The sequence below is a fragment of the Triturus cristatus genome, chromosome 7 (genome assembly GCF_964204655.1).
Source record: "Triturus cristatus chromosome 7, aTriCri1.1, whole genome shotgun sequence".
NCBI lineage: Eukaryota > Metazoa > Chordata > Amphibia > Caudata > Salamandridae > Triturus > Triturus cristatus.
Window position 1 is genome coordinate 1,284,931,107 of NC_140590.1, and position 20,257 is coordinate 1,284,951,363.

Consider the following 20,257-nt stretch of genomic DNA (forward strand, 5'->3'; position numbering starts at 1 on the left):
AATCATTTCTGTGCAAATTCAAGTTTTTTACCTAGCCAAAATGTCCTTACTTATTTTTCCTACAACCGGAAAGGCAAGTACAATAAATTTGGACTAGTGGTTAATTTATACAGCCACAAAGCGTGGGGGTATTATTTCCCATTAACTACCGTGTCCCAAGACTTGATGTCGGCCAAGGTGGTCTGAAGAAATTAAATCTTGGAAAGTTTCTGATATATTTTGGAAATCAAGGGTGAGTATAAATAATTTATTTTATCACCTATCTCGTAAAATGGAACTCTATTCATTGTATTATTCCATATGATCTATGTCTTCATGAACCGAACAGACATTCAAGTAAGTTAGGTTGTCTTTCAGAATCCCCTTCACCGTAGTCAATTAAGATCTGGTGCACAGACAGAATATCAAGTTTGAAATGTCGACATAAATAAATATCGAGTTGGAAAGATCGTGATGCAGAAATATCGACAGCAAGAATATTTTGGTCAAGAATATCGACTTGGAGGTAAGAAATATAGTTTTTGAAAATATCGGTCATTAATCAAGTCAAGTCAAGTAAAAGGCTTTATTTCGATAAAAACATATCATAAAAGCTTCACAGTTAAAAAGAATTTGATTTCATTTAACCTTAAAAACCAATTTTTAAAATAAAAGAAAGAAGCACATCATAAATAGGTATTAAGAACAGATTAAACAATTTCTTTAAGCCTTTTGCTTCTAATGGACCATGCCCATGATAAAAATTTTGAAAGGGCACAAGCATACAAAGGGCGAGAGTCTGACATTAAAATGCGTAGTGCCTCAGTGTGATGCCTGGTTCCTAACGAGCGACACAATTGCTTAAGCCATCTTCTTCTTGGGTATACATACTCCTGGCATTCAAATAAAAAATGCGCCACAGACTCTTGTCTAGCTATGCAAAAAGGGCAAAATTCTATAGTCTGGGCTGGGGGTTTTCACCGAGATGTAAAAGCATGAAGTGGAAGAGTCCCGGACCTAAATTTAAAATAGAGGGTCCTATCAAAATGTCTCTCTATGATATCAAGATATAATTCCCGGATCGGCAAGTCCTTGAATTTCAGAAAGTCCTCCGTGAGTCTGCCCAATGTGCAGTTAGTGTTCCGTTGGGTCGCAATCCAGTTCCAGTATAAAGACTTAAGTGTTGCTTTCGGAGGGGAAGACCTATTTTCCCATGCTGTACTTAGCCCCAGATTGCACAGGAGGGCTTTCATATCTCTCAACCATTTTATCCTATGCCACCCGGGAAGTGACATAACTTCGGAGAGGCCTTTAGCATATTTAGCTAGCTCCGGGACTCGCCACAACCGTGCCCATAACAGTAGGGGGCGAAATTTCGCCAGATCACCAAGTGGACGACAACCTAAATCAAGCATTAATGGAGTCGTAGGGGTACCTTGGGGAAGTGACATTATGGCCCTACAGAACTTGACAGCTAACTAGTATTGCATGAGCCCTACAGCTCAGCCCCATAAAGAGCGGAGCTTACTCCCCTTGCTGCATAGATTTCGATAACAGGGTCTATAGGTCTGATTGCACAGGAGCGCTGCTCCTTCAAAAGAGCCCCTCTTGTGGGTTAGCAGCATCTTGCATAGATGAGGAGCCCACTGCATATTATGCGATAAGCGGATCCCTAGGTAATCGAACACATCCACCCTCCCCAAAGGTACGGCATTCAACCTCGGAGGGCGCACAGGTTTTTTAGGGGGGTTCATCACAAGATATTTCTTTTTGTCAGTGTTGATTACCAGGCCCCGTTCTACGCAAAAAAGCTGGAAGTTGTTTAGTAATTTTTGGAGACCCATTGGGGATTTGGAGAGTAAGAGTGTATCATCCGCGAAGAGGAGGGTAGGGATATGTTCCCCCGCCAGGGATGGTTCGTCTGAAGGATCTTTCAGCAGATGCTCAACCACACCGTTGACGTATAAAGAAAAGAGGGTGGGAGCTAGAACACATTCCTGGCGAACCCCTCTCTCTACCGGGATTCTGCTAGTTTTCTCTCCGTCCCTGCCCCATCTAATCTGGGCAAAGGTGTTTTCATGCATCCTTACAATTAGCAATAGTATGTAGTGGGGTACCCCCATATCAGCGAGAACTCTCCAAAGAGTCTCCCTTGGTACTAGGTCAAAGGCAGTCTTTAAATCGATAAATGCGAGATAGAGACTGCCCTTGCCCAGGACCACCACCTTCCAGTACACTAGCAACAATCTAAATGCTTGTTCAATTGTGCCAGTCCCTACTCTGAAGCCTGCCTGGTATTCGGAAAGGATGTGGTTTTCACCGATCCATTGTAGTAATCTGACCAACAACACCTTCCCGACCACCTTTTGGGTTATGTCCAGCAGGCTTATAGGTCTATAGTTGGACGGGTCATCCCTAGCCCCCTTTTTAAAAATAGGGACAACCTCCGCCCCTTTCCAAGATGCGGGAATAGGTGCACCCCTATTGATGGCATTAAGCAGGCAATGGATAAATGTACCCCATTTCGGAATATCTGAGTGTAGCAGATCCCCAGGGATGCCATCTGGGCCGGCTGCCTTTTGGGGATCTGCCAAATCTGCCTCCCAATCTTTAAGGGACGTGATAGTACATAAGGTGCCAGTTGCATGGTCTACTCTCTTTATTGGAAGGTCGGGATTTACTAGGGCCACCTCCCAGGCCTGTTCATCATTAGAAGTAGCTATAGCAATATCACCAGTTTGGCGAGTATACAATTGAGAGAAGTGTTTGACCCACGCTTGACTGGTAATATTACATGTTATAAGGTCGCTATCAGGTCTACTTTTGGCTCTAATTGTGTCCCAGAAGCGCCTTGAATCTTTCCCAGAGCTTGCCTCTTTTAAGGTACACCAATACTCTTGTTACCTTATAATTTTTCCTAGCTCCCTGTATCACTACTTGGGATTTACTTTTGATGGCCCTAATCAAAAGCGTTTTTGCGTGCCTACAAGCAGATGTATACCAATTATGCTTACCCCTATGGTTACGGATTGCCATATTCTTGCCCACACGCTCCTTTTTCAAAAATACATTCCCAATAGTCCTAAGGGTTCCCTCAAAAATGGATGTGACCCTTCCAGGAATTGGAGGGGCCGGGTCAATGTTATCCAACTCCATTTGTGAGGCAATAAGCAATGCATTGATAGTGTTAAGTTTGGTTTCGTCCCCTGAAACCAAATTCCACTTCAATCGTCTTCCGCAGGAGGAGACAGAGATTTTATGAGCTAGCTTAGGGGATGTTTTAATCATTTACTTGGGCCAAGGATTCTTGAGGGACAAGGAGAGCGAATTGTGGTCGCTTTCAACGGTAGGCAGGACTACCATATCCTGAACCAAGCCCCGAAGGAAAAAATCTCGCATGATATAATCAATCCTCGAGGTATGGTGAGCTCTATTGAATGTGGCCGCGCCCGTGGGGTCTGAACTTGTACGGCCGTTAGTAGCTCTTAGACCGAACTCCAACGTTAGGGCATTCAGCTGGATCGCAGTTTGAGACCATTTTTTAATCGGGGGAATGGTTAGGATTGGGATACCCCATCTAGCATCATCCTCACCCGGTTCAAGAATATCATCTGATGTGAGAGGCTCATAGGTACAATTAAAGTCTCCCGCAACCAAGACTTGAGCTCCAGCTGAGTTTTCTCTAAATTCCGCTTCAAGAATAGACACTGTCGGGGACATAGAGCCATGTTTAGTACCTCTGGCATATACATTCAACAAGTCGAGGGTAGGTCCCCTTTGGGGACCTCTCAAGGAGATTCCTAATCTATCAGGGCAGTTAATTTGTTTTGCTTCTATGCGGCAATTCAAGGCAATGCTTACCCAAATGAGTAGGCCTCCTGAGGGTCGACCCTTCCCATTTCTGGGAAGTACTGCAGGGACAAAGTGGGTGACATATCCCACCCGATAAAGTGGTTCTGTACTCCAGGTCTCCTGGAATAAACAGATCATATGTGCCTCCACTAAGGCATTCCACTCTGGTAAACATAATTTCCTATGGATGCCTGCTAGGTTCCAGCTTAAGATCTTTAAAGTGCCCAAAAAATCATGAGCATCATTTCTTTGGGAACTTGGGCACTCAATAGAGAGCATGGATGCAACGGGGGACGTAAAATCAGTGGAGGACATAGGCATACAATACTAAGCCCTGATACAGGAGTGGGGCATGTGCATGGGGCTGGGGCCTGCAAGATTTCTTGATCGATTGTCTTCAGGGTTGGAGTAATATGGTTAGTGCCTATGCTTTTTTCAGACATAGAGCTATCTGAAGATTGAGGTGGTTTGGAACTGGTGTGTTCAGTACCCTCAGGGCCATATCCTGTGCACGATAATGGTCAATCCACTGCTTCTAGGCAGCTGAATCTATTGGCAAGTGGTATGCCTCTCCAACCTACAGAAGAAGCTGTATCTCTACCCTCGTAGCCTAGCCAATCATCCCACTCCCTTCTTTTATTCCAGTTACTTATGTGCAGCCTGCTCCCATCAGGGGTAACAGCGCAACAATTTGTAGGGGGATAGAAGAAGGAGAGCCTTCTCATCTCTATTCCATCATACTTGGCCCACAAACCATGACGGCAAATATAATCAGACGTACGCGGGTCGTCAAAATTAACTATGACACAGTCCCCCCCGAGTCGTTTTCTTCTCGCTTCCTAACCAGGGCACCCTACGCACCATAAGGATCCTACTACCGCAAAAAGGTGGGAGCGGTCTATTGGTAGTCAGACAATGCTGTACCTTATTTTTTAAGGACCACGTTGGTTCCTCTGTGTTTGGCCTTAACTCGGGAACACCGGTCATAATCACAACATATGGGTCTGCTTCTACTGGTAAATGTATGTGGTGCCCACTCTCACCCCTATTTTTGTCGTTATTATACGCTGGCCCTGATGGTTTAGGTGGTATATTTTTCGTGATTTCAGCAGGGACTGGGGATTTAGATGGCTCTACAACCTTCTTCAATGCAGCTGGCAGTGGCTTAGATTTTGTATTCGGTTCATTGGAGGGTGCTTTCGACACTATCCGCTCCGTCCTTAAAGTTGTAATAGTTGCTTTCGGCTTCCCAGGTTTAGCCAACCCAGCACCCATCTGTGCCTTAGGAGATGCATTCATAGAGGCTATCTGTTTTTCAATATTAGAAAGAGATAGTTCTATGGGTTGCATATAAACTTTAAAGTTCTCCTAATCTACATAGAAGTAGGTTATTAGCCTCACAGACTTTGCATCCCTCACCCAAACTAACAAGCTCACTGGGATCGATTGGATTCGAGGAGGGGGTCGATATATCCGTAGCTGTGTTGGCTGAGCCACTCTGTATAAATGCACTTTTGCTTTGCGTCCGACTAGTGGTGGGTTTTTTATTGGGTTTGCGTTTACATTTTTACCCTTCCCTAGGCTTCTTCCGTTTCGGGATGGCACACTCCCTCTTCCCCCTTGAGTTATCGATAATGGGGACCTCCTGCCTTGGGCTCGTAGAAAGTTCAGGCGTCCTCTCAAGTGCCTCACTTGATTGCATGTCCGAGAAAGCCAGAGATGCCGAAAGATCAACCATATTTGGCACACCATGAGTTTCAGCTTGAACTTCAATTAGGGGCCTAATATCCCTTGGGATTGTGGGTGTCTTGGCTAGTGCCAAAGGGCCTATAGAAGATCGCCTTGCTAAAGCCAAATCCTGGGAAACCCTACGCTCCAAGAGTGAAATACCTTGATTAATCGCTTCGTTTGCCCTAGTAATATATTGGTCGATTGGGCCAGATGCGTGCACTGCCCCATGTGCAGTTTTGCTCCTACTACCCCTAGTCATCATGTCAAGGATACAACAATGTGGACAGCCAGAAAGCAAATCCAAACAGTTAGCAGATTACAGTTCAGCAGTTGAAAGGAATATAGCAAGTGGGAGGGCAGTAGATCTTTAAGAAAATATAAGAGGGGTGGCCCAGTCCAGTCTTACCCGGTCTTTAACGGGCTTAAACGGGCCTGCCCTTGGCCCGGGCTTCGCCCGCGCGCTGCCCGCGCGTGGTCCCGCGAGGCGGTAGCCCAGCTGTTATTTATGCGCCTCCAGGCGTGAGACTGCAGGAAGCGGCTTCCTCTTCCGCCGCTAGGGATGCTGGGGGATGTAGTCCCCCTCCAAACAGCGGCCGCGTTGGAATGGCGGCGGCAGGAGGGAGACAAGCAGCGAACGCGGACCCAAAGCCCTGGAAATGCTGGTGAGGTAAGGAGACACCAAAGAACAAGAGTCGCCCGCTCTGCCGGTTGCCCAGCTGGTATTTATGCGCCTCCAGGCGCGAGACTGCAGGAAGCGGCTTCCTCTTCCGCCGCTAGGGATGCTGGGGGATGTAGTCCCCCTCCAAACAGCGGCCGCGTTGGAATGGCGGCGGCAGGAGGGAGACAAGCAGCGAACGCGGACCCAAAGCCCTGGAAATGCTGGTGATATAAGGAGACACCAAAGAAGAAGAGTCGCCCGCTCTGCCGGTTGCCCAGCTGGTATTTATGCGCCTCCAGGCGCGAGACTGCAGGAAGCGGCTTCCTCTTCCGCCGCTAGGGGATGTAGTCCCCCTCCAAACAGCGGCTGCGTTGGAATGGCCGCGGCAGGAGGGAGACAAGCAGCGAACGCGGACCCAAAGCCCTGGAAATGCTGGTGCGGTAAGGATACACCAAAGAACAAGAGTCGCATACATAAACTATATGTCAACAATATTGAATAATTATTATAAATATATTACAAGATCGCTAAAAACAGTAAAACATATATATGATATACCAAAAAAGTGAGGGAATGGTAAATGTCCTTCCTGTTCAAAAGAAGAGAAAACAGAAACAGTCATTTGGAGCCCAAAATTCACATGCACCTAAAAATAGTTAAGTATTTGTGATCAATTCATTGGCTACCATCACCAAAACCTTAAAAAATGCGTTTGTTAACTGTAAGTCTTCTACCCCACCAAAAAAACACAATCATTTCTTTGCAAATTCAAGTTTTTTACCTAGCCAAAATGTCCTTACTTATTTTTCCTACAACCGGAAAGGCAAGTACAATAAATTTGGGCTAGTGGTTAATTTATACAGCCACAAAGCGTGGGGGTATTATTTCCCATTAACTACCGTGTCCCAAGACTTGATGTCGGCCAAGGTGGTCTGAAGAAATTAAATCTTGGAAAGTTTCTGATATATTTTGGAAATCAAGGGTGAGTATAAATAATTTATTTTATCACCTATCTCGTAAAATGGAACTCTATTCATTGTATTATTCCATATGATCTATGTCTTCTTGAACCGAACAGACATTCAAGTAAGTTAGGTTGTCTTTCAGAATCCCCTTCACCGTACTCAATTAAGATCTGGTGCACAGACAGAATATCAAGTTTGAAATGTCGACATAAATAAATATCGAGTTGGAAAGATCGTGATGCAGAAATATCGACAGCAAGAATATTTTGGTCAAGAATATCGACTTGGAGGTAAGAAATATAGTTTTTTAAAATATCGGTCATTAATATAATTTGCAACAATATAGGGGCCGATTCCGATCCTGGAAAAACCGGGTACGAATTGTCGGACGGAGCGTTTTCTCCGTCCGACTCGTACCCGGGAAAACCACCTTACAAACCCGCAAGTACGATTCGTACAGAAACACCATTTCCGTACGAATCGTAAAAAACACCGACCGGCTAAAATATACCCACAATTCCGATCCGGGACACCGCGTACGCGACATTCGCACGGAGTCAGGCAGCGTTTTACTGACCAGCAAGTACGATTCGTACCCACAGCACTTCGCACAGCAATATTTTTACAGGACCCAAAAAGTGCAGGAAAAGCTAAGTACCCCACGATGCACGGCGAAAAGGGGGCCTGGTACGCACCGTACCCCCATCCCTACACAGCCGCACTGTACCCCCACCCCCGTATGTATGGTGCGTACCCCCACCCCCCGTAGGTACGGTGCATACCCCCACCCCCCGTAGGTATGGTGCGTACCCCCACCCCCGTATGTACGGTGCGTACCCCCACCCCCTGTAGGTACGGTGCGTACCCCCACCCCCCGTAGGTACGGTGCATACCCCCACCCCCATAGGTAAGGTGCGTACCCCCACCCCCCAAAGGTACGGTGCGTACCCCCACCCCCCGTAGGTACGGTGCATACCCCCAGTGCTATGTGCTGGGGGTACGCACCGTACATACGGGGGGTGGGGGTACGCTCCATACCTACACGGGGTGGGGGTACGCTCCGTACCTATGGGGTGGGGTGGGATGGGGGTATGGCACGTACATGGGGGGGCTGGGGGTACGGCGCGTACTAGGGGGGTGGGCTGGGGCGGTGTTCGGCGCGTATGCGGGCACATGTTTGGACGTCTCCATGGTTGCTATGGGAATTCGCTCCGTATGGTGTTTTTTCCATACGGTTGTGCATTCGGACGGACGGGACGGATCGTACTTGCGCGCTCGGACTTCAGTTTCCCGATTCGTACGTAAAACTGTCCGGGGACATGTCGGACACTTTTTCCGATCCAAGGACGTGTCGGGGAATTTTCCCAATGCGATTCGTAAGGATTTTTTAACATACGAATCGTACTTGCCAGTTTGTACGGGACTTGTACATTCATACGTAAAAAAATCCGGATACGATTCGTACGGGGAATATTTTTAACGGAACGGAATCGGCACCATAGTTGTTTAAAATATCGATGTTTTAATCAGTGTTATGTATTTTAGTATGTATTTTAAAAGTATGTGAACAATTTTTTTGTATAAGTATTGCTTTCGTTTTTTGCTGTGTTACATTTGTAGTCGTTATACATTTTATTTTAATTATAATACATTTATTAATATTTGTATTTATTAATATTTATTTAATTTATATTGTATAGGGTTATTTGAGAAAATACATGTATTATTAATTAATTATTAATTGGTTGTTAATTATTTTTAATTAATTAATTAGTAATTATGTTATTTTTTTAGGAGTGGGTTGTGGGTGTATAGGGGAAAAGGGTGGGAAGTGATTTAATTATAATACATTTATTAATATTTTTTATTTCTTAACTTTTAATTTATATTTTATAGTGTTAATTGTGGGAATTAATTTATTAATAATTATTTATTAATTGCTTGTTAATTAGTATTAATTATTTGGTAATTATGTTATTTGTTTTTAGGAGCGGGTGATGGTGTTTATAGGGGAATAGGGTGGGAAGTAATTTATTTATAATTATTTAATAATTATTTGTTAATTAAGGCTAATTAACTAATTTAAATTTAAATATGGCATTTGTGTAATTAATTTAAGATGTGAGTTTTGGGGTTTATAGTGGTAAAGGGTGGGAAGTAAATTCTTTTAAATGAATTAAGAAGTTGTTTTTAATTGATATTAACCGATTAATGTAAAATTTGTTATGGGAATTGTGTAATGATTTTTAGGTGTGGGTTGTGGTGTTTATTGGGGTAGAGGGTGGAAAGTAATTTGTTTTTTATTATTCAATAATTAGTTGATCATTAATATTAATTCATCAATTCATAAATATTTATGATAATTGTTTATTTTTATTTTTATTTTCTGTGTGGGTTTTGGTTTTATAGGGGTAAGGTTTGGTAAGTTAATTAATTTTTATTTGTTTTTTAATTAATATTATTTCTATAATTGATAATAGATTATGTTAATTATGGAGGTACATTTTTTTTAATTTAGATGTGTGTAGTAAATTGTGTGGTGTTATAGGGTAGGAAATAAAAAAGATTACATTTACGTAATAATTAACGTTTTTGATTATAAATATTTTTTTTTTTAAATAATTGTTTGTAAATTATTTTTAAATTGAAGAAAAAATCTTCCCAGGTAATTTGTTAGATCTTTTTAATATTATAATATGCTTATATTTTTTGTAAATTTTTAATATTTTCATATATGTTTTCTTTTTTGTTTTTAAATCTTTTTTGTTGTAGTTAATATTCCAATGGGATTTTTTTTTTTTTTTTTTTTAAACTTTATTTTCGAAGTTTGTGCATACAGCCATCACAAATCAAGAGGTGCGACAATGAGGACACAACAATATCGTACATAGTGCTGCAAGGGGTGGAGGAGCAAACAAAAACAGGGGCAGGCAGATATTGTCAGTGTAGACATCAAAAAACAAATCAATGCAGAGCAACACGCAGGTGTACAGCCATCAAGACATCTGTGTTGACATTACAGTTAGAGGGCAACCTACGCCCGCCACCCGTCTGCCTGCCCGCACCGGTGTTTTTCCTATACATTTGGGGGGGGGGGCCCACCAACCAACCACAAGTCAGAGGCCAGTCTCTCCTATGGGACATGCGGGGGGGGGGGGGATCCACAACATATGTCACCCTGGCGCCCCAGCACCCTCCGCAGAGACTGTAGCTGTAAGGTAGCACCATAATGGAGCCCAGACATCCGTGGGACGGGAGGTTGGCGGCAAAAGCTCAGAATATGTGTTAATCTGTTCCTGACAATAGGCGAGGTCACGCATCCAGTCCTTGAACTTCGGGGCCCTCCCCCTGCCCCATCGACAAGCAACCTGCCTTTTAGCAAGCAGAAAGGCCAGCGCGATAAATTTGCGGTGCACTGCACGTATGGGCTCCACATATCCCAGCAGAGCAAGGAGAGGGGAAGGCTCAACCGCAGAATTGATCATTTTAGAGAGTGCCTCGCATACTTGACTCCAGAAGCGGCGTACCATCTCACATTCCCACGCTAAGTGCAGAAAACCAGCCCCCAGAGCGCGGCATCTATCGCATCGGTCGTTATCCCTAAGCTGAAAGCGGTACAATCGCGCAGGGGTATAATACAATCTGTGGACATACTTATAATGTATTATCCGAAATCTACTGCTGGCGGAAATGCGTTCCGTCTGCAGCAAGCAGAATTCCCATTGTTTATCCGTTAGCGGGGCTGGCAGCTCCTGATCCCATTGGGCACGAGCAGCCAACGACGGTGAAGCCACTGAGGAGTGCACTGATCGGTATATTTTAGAAACGAGCTTGGCCGGGACTTCGTCTCGAAGGATGCGTTGCAACGGTTCCATGGGTGGGGGCTCTTGTGGGAAGGCAGGCGTAAGTGCCCGCATCCCCTGTCGAAGCCGGAGGTACAGAAAGACGTCAAGGGGAGAGGGCCGTGTACCTGCATACAAGTGGTCCATGGAGCGGAATGTGCCATTATGGTACAAATCACCCCACGTCGAGACGTGGATGGATCGTAATAGCTTCTGAAAACCTATTTCTTGCAGCAAAGGCATGCTAGGGTGATAAGCCAAGGGCAAGAGCGGCGCATACAGCATGTCCAGTCCCAACATATCGGTCAATCCATGCGGACACCGTGACGAGCACCGCCGAGGGCGTCCTGTCTTTAACTGTCTCCGGGATGTACAGGGCTCCCTCTATAGGGACCGGGTGTGCCAGCCAGTGTTCGGCGGCAAGTTGGGGCATGTATCTAGGCTGCCGTATCCAAAAAAAAGCATAGTGAGCTTGAGCTGCATAATAGTACAGTTCAAAGTCCGGAATGCCAAATCCGCCCTGACTATACGGCCTGATTAGAATCTCCCATCGCAACCGGGGCGCTTTACCGCCCCAAACAAGTCTAATAAGCTCTGTACGCAATTGACGAAAAAAGAAGGCGCCAGGGTGAAAGGGAATATTCAGGAAAAGGTATAGCAACTGTGGTAGAATCACCATTTTAATCAATGATGACCTGCCCGCCATGGAGAGAGGAAGGGTAATCCAACGCGCCACGTGATCCGCAATACGAGTAATTGCCGTGCCATAATTAGCCCGCATGAGCTCCTCTCCATTTTTTTCAACGTGTATGCCCAGGTATTTAAAGTCACCTTCACACCAGGCGAGGGGGTAATCCAGCCCGAACCGCACAGTGGAGGACGTTAAGGGGAGCAACCGTGACTTGCTCCAGTTGATCTGGACCCCAGAAATCCTACCAAAACGAATGAATTCTCTAAGGATAGGATTGAGATTTGCAGCCGGATCCCGTATATAGAGAGTGATATCATCCGCGTACATAGATACTAAAATCTGCCTCTGAAAACATCGTAATGCTTTATCCCCATGGTGTTGTCGCAGCTTTGCAGCCAGGGGCTCCATGGCGAGAGCAAACAGCAGTGGCGATAAGGGGCAACCTTGTCTGGTGCCCCTGGATATAGGAAACGGAGCAGACAGCCGGCCATTCACCCATACTGTGGCTTTAGGGTCTATATAAAGTAGCTTGATCCATGAGATAAATATGCCGGGGAACCCCATACGCTCAAGCACCTGGAACACATAATCCCATTCCAGGGAATCAAAGGCCTTTGTAGCATCAAGGAAGACCGCAGCCATGGGTAGGTCGTCGTGCACCGAATTAAGGATAGAGAAAAACGTGCGCAGATTGTGAGACGTCGCCCGCCCAGGTACAAACCCAGCCTGATCGGGTAAGACCAAGTTAGGGAGTAGAAGATTAATGCGAGTTGCTATGAGCTTAGCAAGAATTTTCGCGTCGCAATTAAGCAAAGAGAGAGGACGGTAAGAATCACAGTTGTCAGCCGCCTTACCGGGTTTAAGTAGGGACGTGATGAGGGCCATGCGCATCGAAGGGGGCAGCCGACCCACCTCCAGAGCATCCTCATACACCTCCCTCAAGACAGGCGCCATGAAGTCGATGTAGGTCTTATAAAATTCGATGGGTATACCATCCAACCCAGCGGCCTTTCCAGACCGCATGTGCATAATAGATTCCCGCACCTCGTCCAGCTCGAAAGGGGTGCTCAGAAACTCTCTTTGCGCAGCGCTAAGCCAGCCCAGCGAGACATCCTCAAGATAGTCCTGCAAGTGTAGTGCGCCGGCCCTAGCTGACGTATAAAGCTTGTGATAATGCGCAACGAACGTATTAAGGATCTGCGCGGTGTCCCTGTACAGTGCGCCATCCTCACCCAAAAGCTCCACTGTGGTGTTAGAAGGCCGCATCAGTCGCACTGTCGCAGCCAGGGCCTTCCCCGGCCTCTTGCCCTCACCATAGCGGCGAGCGATCCAGTGTTTGCCTCTAAATTTCGTCTCCCTAGCGGCTTCGTCAGTGTACTCCGTAATTTTTTCGCGAATGCTCGCGAGCGTGGCATCGTCGGGCTTGTCAGACAGCGACGTCTCGAGGGTCCTCAAGTCAGCTTCCAAGAGGCGCAGTCGCGCCAATATATTTTTCAGTACGCCCGACCCCTTAGCAATGCACATGCCCCGCAGCGTCACTTTGAACGCATCCCAAATAGTCGCGACATCCTTCACCGAGTCTTTGTTGCACCGGAAAAAGTCCAGACACTCGTCACGCAACTCTTCCTGAAACACTTCGTCCAACAGCATCATTGGCTGCAGACGCCAGGCCGACCGCGGAGGGCCAAGGTCTGGTGCCCGCAGGGAAACCCTAACCGGCGAGTGGTCCGAGAAGGTACGGGGAAGGTGGCTCGCCCGAGTGAGCGCTGCGAGAAAACGAGGGGCCAAGAATACATAGTCAAGCCGTGCCCATGATTTCGCCTGCGCCGTAACGTGCGTCCCCTCTCGTACAGTGGCGTGGAGGTGCCTCCACGTGTCAATCAAATGGTGCTCCTCGATTATCTCCAGAAGCACACTGCGGGATTTGGTGAAGTGATGGGGAGCCGGGTGAGACCTGTCCATCTGCGGGACGAGAGTGGTATTAAAGTCTCCCCCCCACATGAGGTGTTGTGGGCCTGCACCTATTATGGATGCTCCAAGATCTGTGAAGAAGTGCGGGTCATCTATGTTGGGGCCATAACAGCAAGCCAAGGTAACAGCCAAGTGTCCAAGCCTGCCCCACATCAGACAGTACCTGCCCTGGGTGTCACACTTACAGCCAGCCATGACGAAGGGGGTCCCCTTTTTCACCAATATTGCGACCCCTCTAGAGTATGAAGAGTAGGAGGAGAACGCAGTGTACTTAGCCCATCTACAGGCAAAGGTCGGAGTAGTCTGAGCGCTGAAGTGCGTCTCCTGTAAAAACGCTATGGTGCCGATTACGATCCGGTAAAAACCGGGTACGAACCGTCGGTCGGAGCGTTTTCCCCGTCCGACTCGTACCCGGTCGTAAAACATTACAAACATGGAATTACGATTTGCACGGAAACACCATTTCCGTACGAATCGTAAAAAAACACCGACCGACGAAAAAATACATACGAATGTGATCCGGGAATGCTGCGACGTGACGTCGGGACGCTTTCAGGCAGCGTTTCACGACCCAGGAATTACGATTCGAACCGACAGCAGTCCGGACAGCAATATTTTCACGGCACCCAAAAAGTGCCGCAAAAGCGAAGTACGGCGCGAATCGACCAGAGTAGGTGGCCCGGTACGCACCGTACCCCCCCCAGCCCCCGTAGGTACGCACCGTACCCCCCCAGCCCCCGTAGGTACGCGCCGACCCCCCCCAGCCCCCGTAGGTACGCGCCGACCCCCCCCCCAGCCCCCGTAGGTACGCGCCGAACCCCCCTGTATGTACACCCGTGTACGTGTCGAACCCCCCCCGTGTACGTTCGAGTCGAACCCCCCGTGTACGTTCGAGTCGAACCCCCCTGTGTACGTTCGAGTCGTACCCCCACCCGTGTATGTACGGTGCGTACCCCCAGCGCGTAGCGCTGGGGGTACGCACCGTACATACACGGGTGGGGGTACGACTCGAACGTACACGGGGGGGTTCGACTCGAACGTACACGGGGGGTACGCACCGTACATACACGGGTGGGGGTACGACTCGAACGTACACGGGGGGGTTCGACTCGAACGTACACGGGGGTACGCACCATACATACACGGGTGGGGGTACGACTCGAACGTACACAGGGGGGTTCGACTCGAACGTACACGGGGGTACGCACCGTACATACACGGGTGGGGGTACGACTCGAACGTACATGGGGGGGTTCGACACGTACACGGGTGTACATACAGGGGGGTTCGGCGCGTACCTACGGGGGCTGGGGGGGGGTCGGCGCGTACCTACGGGGGCTGGGGGGGTCGGCGCGTACCTACGGGGGCTGGGGGGGGGTCGGCGCGTACCTACGGGGGCTGGGGGGGGTCGGCGCGTACCTACGGGGGCTGGGGGGGGTCGGCGCATACCTACGGGGGCTGGGGGGGGGTCAGCGCGTACCTACGGGGGCTGGGGGGGGGTTGGCGCGTATGCGGGCACGTCTCCATGGTTGCTATGGGAGTTCGGTGCGGACGGTGATTTTTCCATCCGGTTGTAACCTCGGACGCACGGGATGGATCGTGATTCCTCGGTCGGACTTCACCTTTCACGTTTGTACGGTAATTCGTACGGGGACGTGTCGGACACATTTTCCGACCCGAGGACGTGTGGGGAATGATTCCCAATGCGGTTCGTATGGACTTTTTACCATGCGAATCGTGATTGCCAGTTCGTACGGCACTTGTACGATTCGTACGGTAAAAAGACCGGATACGAGTCGCACAGGGATATTTTTTACCGGATCGTGATCGGCACCTATGTGTACAGCATGGCGGTCTAAGTAAGAGAGGATCTGTCTGCGTTTCCTTGGATCCCCCAGGCCTCTAACGTTCCAAGTCAATATGTTCAGGTCAGTGTCTTCCATACCGCGGATGTTGAGAAGAAGGAGCATGGCGCACAGGGCCCCCAGCCATGGGACCCACCAAAGGGACGCATATCAACTGCACCCTCCCCACCCCGCTGCCAGCAATCTGGTGTACCTCATGCCGCACAAACAGACCATTATACAGTCCATTATAATAATACTGTGTCCGTTCTGTTAATAGCAACCCTAGGACATCAGCTGCACACAGCAACATAACAACATAAACGTAAAAAACAATGCTCCCACCCCTCCCATCCCACAGCCCCATCGGGAATCTTATAACATTTGCCATTGCAGTCCTAACTAGTGAGGTGAAATTACCTAGCAAATAGCATAAAAATAAAGAGACCTCATAACATTGAATGGAACCGTGAAATATCAGAGCAGGTGCATACCCTTTTACCCCCTCCCCCACCCACTGAAGCACCCCCAACTTGCCAGAAAGTACATCCCGCCCTCCTCCCCAAATTACCACTAACCAGCTCAACAGGAGCACCAAAGTCAGGTCGTCCCTAGGGGTACACCCTTCGGGGGACATCCAGGGGACACGCATAGCCACCCTCTGCGCTGAGCTCCCCAGTACAGTCAGAGGAACAGGGGAGGGTGGTGCCTGGATTGCAGTTCCAACCGCCAGCCATCATTCAACCAGGGCTATGTTGTGCAGCCTCAATACCAACTCCCAGGCAGGCATGTATGAAAGGAACTCCAGACGAGAGCCCGACAGCCCTCCTCCGGGCACCACATCGATCTCCGGGAGACAGCCGGGGAGCGGTCACTGTTCGTCCTCCTGCTCCGCATCCCCCGCGTCTCGCCGCCCAGCACGAGCACTCCTCAGGGTTTTCAAAAAATCGTCTACTTGTTGCGGGCTCGTAAAGAAATGTTGCTTCGCCTGATAAGTGACTCTAAGCTTTGCAGGATACAGCAGCGCATAGTCAATTTGGAGGGCCCGAAGCTTCTTCTTCACATCGATGAATTTACGCCGCTGCTCCTGGACGACTGGTGTAAAATCCGGGTAAATGATGAAGTTGACGCCATCATAGGAGAGTTGCTGATTCTGTCGTGCGGCCCTCAGTGCAGCGTCCCGGTCTCTATAATTTAAAAGCCTCGCAATGATGGGCCTAGGCGGAGCCCCTGGTTTGGGTCGGGGCCCAAGCGATCGGTGCGCCCTCTCAACAATGAATTGCTTGGAGAGCGCTTCCGGACCGACAGAGGCAAGGAGGATCCTCTCCACATATTCTTCCATGCGTCCAGTGTTGGTGGACTCCGGCACCCCCACCACGCGGATATTATTACGTCGGCTGCGAGCTTCCAACTCCTCATTCTTAGCTGCGATAACTCTCAGCACATTATCCATTCTCGACAGTTGGGAGGTATGTGAAGCAGTGGTGCCATCATTATCTGATATCCGCCTTTCAGCCTCGGTAATGCGTTCTTCATGAACGTCCAACTTCTGCGCAAAAGCATCCATGCGCGAGGAGATGCGATCCACCTTATCGACTATAGTAGCGAAGCCTTGTCTCATCTCCTGCATCATCTGCTGTATGTCCGGCGGCGGCGAGCTCAGGTCCGCACCAGCCGCCGGGGGGCCGGTAGAGCTCCCCGAATCCAGTGCACCTCACGATCCCTTCATGGCCCCTGAGGCCTCGAACGAGAGCTTCGGCTGCTTGCTGTCCTGCTTCCCCATTATGGGTCCTCCGGAGAGGGGCACAACCACGTAAGGAGAGGGTGAAATCACGGATCTCACAGGTCGGACCAGGCCCACACTCAATCACATCCCAATCTCAGACGTCCGTCGCACATCGGAAGGCCCAGAGAGTCCACTATGACGAGGGCAGGTAGGGAGCAAAACACACCAGTCAGCCGTCTTGGGGATTGGCTGCCACCAACGGCCAGTAAGAGCAGGAAAGCGGTCACGGCCGCAGAACGCCTTACTCGGCGCTACATCTCAGGGTATGTAGGGGCCACTCGAGGGGGTGAGTGCCCAGCAGGCAAACGGGCGGGTAGGAGGGCACCCCACGCGCGGGACGTCGCCAGGTCACTCCGCCTTAGGCCTGCAGATCAATGGCCATTCACACCTAGCAGCAGCAGCAGGGAACAGAGGTAGGGCAAGGCGGCTTCCGCAGTTTCTCCGAAGGGACAATGGAAGTCCAAGAAGAGCTCAGGGCCCCACAAGCAGCTGCCGATCGGGCACACACAGGTCAAACAGTGCTCCCAGCGCGCCACAGGACATACTCATCTGCGCCGCAGGATCAGGTCCATGCTTAGCCCCCACTGAGCTCCACGCGTGCCCAACATACGGCAGAACGGGGGGGGGGAAGTGAAGGATCCTCTGTTGCCTCCCCTCCCTCACGATCCGGCTGGCAGGGGGGGGGGGGGGGGAAGCCAGGCAGCACACCCCCGGCTGAGTCAGGCGCTGCCCCGGACCGCAGACGGAACCCCCCCCCCTTCGACCGCAGCACTCACCGGGAGCTCAGGACCCCTCCGGACCGGCCTCAGGCAAGCGCTCACAGCCCCCGGGAGGGGGGGGGGCAATCACAGTTCTCTAGCGTCGCGGCGCTCCCCACACACCGCCGACGATCAGCTCCTCGGAAGCAGGGATGCTCGCCTCAACGATGCGCGCTTCAGGGCCCACCTTCCTCGTGGCGCGCCGCGGTCTTGCGTAGGCCAGACGTCCAGCCACTCACTGCAGTCAGCCTCCGCTCGGGTCGCGGTCCCAATCAAGCCGCGTCTATCTTCGCAGCGGTAGGCTCTATGGGCATCAGATTTGGACCGAGGCTGCAGAAGACCAGCAGGAATATCGCTCCACGGTCGCTGACGGGCAGGCGGTCCAGAAACAGGATAATTGAAGGATTATTGATCCAGGCTGCAGGAGCCTCACACAGGTGCGGCCATTCTGCTTGCGCGCCCTCTAGCGCCCCCCAGGGAATTTTATTTTTAACCCCTTCTGCTATCCAACACTTTCCCTACTGTTGCACTCACTGGAGTGGGAATAGTAATATTTACCCCTCTGCGCACCAACACTTTCACTACTGTTGCACTCACTGGAGTGGGATTAGTTATTTTTACTCCTCCGCTATTCAACATTTTACCTACTGTTGTACTCACTGGAGTGGAAATAGTAATTTTTACCGCACTGCTATCCAACACTTTCCCTACTGTTGCACTCACTGGAGTGGGAATAGTAATTTTTACCTCTCCGCTATCCAACACTTTCCCTACTAATGCACTCACGAGTAAGAATAGTCATTATTACCCCTCTTCTATCCAACACTTTACCTACTGTTGCACTCACTGGAGTGGGAATAGTTAGTTTTAACTCTCCGCTATCCAACACTTTCCCTACTGTTGCACTCACTGGGGTGGAAATAGTAATTTTTACCCCTCCGCTATCCGACATTTTCCATACTGTTGCACTCACTGGAGTGGGAATATTAATATTTTCGTATGTTTTCTTTTTTTGTTTTTAAATCTTTTTTGTTGTAGTTAATATTTTGTTTCTAATTTTTTAACTGACTCCAATTGGAATTTTATTTTTAACCCCTCTGCTATCCAACACTTTCCCTACTGTTGCAGTCACTGGAGTGGGAATAGTAATATTTACCCCTCTGGGCACCAACACTTTCACTACTGTTGCACTCACTGGAGTGGAATTAGTTATTTTTACCCCTCCGCTATTCAACATTTTATCTACTGTTGCACTCACTGGAGTGGAAATAGTCATTTTTACCGCACCGCTATCCAACACTTTCCCTACTGTTGCACTCACGGGAGTGGGAATAGTAATTTTTACCTCTCCGCTATCCAACACTTTCCCTACTAATGCACTCACGAGTAAGAATAGTCATTATTACCCCTCCTCTATTCAACACTTTACCTACTGTTGCACTCACTGGAGTGGGAATAGTAAGTTTTACCTCTCCGCTATCCAACACTTTCACTACTGTTGCACTCACTGGGGTGGAAATAGTAATTTTTACCCCTCCGCTATCCAACATTTTTCATACTGTTGCACTCACTGGAGTGGGAATATTAAGTTTAGCCCTCCGCTATCCAACACTTTCTCTACTGTTGCACTCACAGGAGTGGGAATAGTAATTATTATCCCTCCGCTATCCAACACTTTCCCTACTGTTGCATTCACGGGAGTGGGAATATAGTTTTTTACCCCTTCGCTATCCAATACTTTTCCTACTGTTGCACTCACTGGAGTGGGAATAGCAATTTTACCCCTCCGCTATCCAACATTTTCTCTACTTTTGCACTCACTGTAGAGGAATAGTATTTTTTTTTTACCCCTTTGCTATCCAACATTTTCCCTACTGTTGCACTCACTGGAGTGGGAATAGTACATTTTACCCCTCCGCTATCCAACACTTACCCTACTGTTGCACTCACTGGAGTGGAAATAGTAATTTTTACTCCTCCGCTATCCAATACTTTCCCTACTGTTGCACTCACTGGAGTGGGAATTGCATTTTTTACCCCTTCGCTATCCAACATTTTACCTACTGTTGCACTCACTAGAGTGGGAATAGTAATTTTTCCCCTCTGCTATCCAACACTTTCTCTAATGTTGCACTCAGTGGAGTGGGAATAGTAATTTTTACACCTCCACTATCCAACAC

General features: G+C 48.7%; 1 protein-coding gene across 1 annotated transcript in view; it reads right to left on the reverse strand.

Moving 5' to 3' along the window:
• LOC146811894 (sulfotransferase 1 family member D1-like) overlaps positions 1–20,257 on the reverse strand; it is a 226,479-nt gene that overhangs the window by 79,594 nt on the left and 126,628 nt on the right. The gene's annotated exons all lie outside the window — the stretch shown is intronic.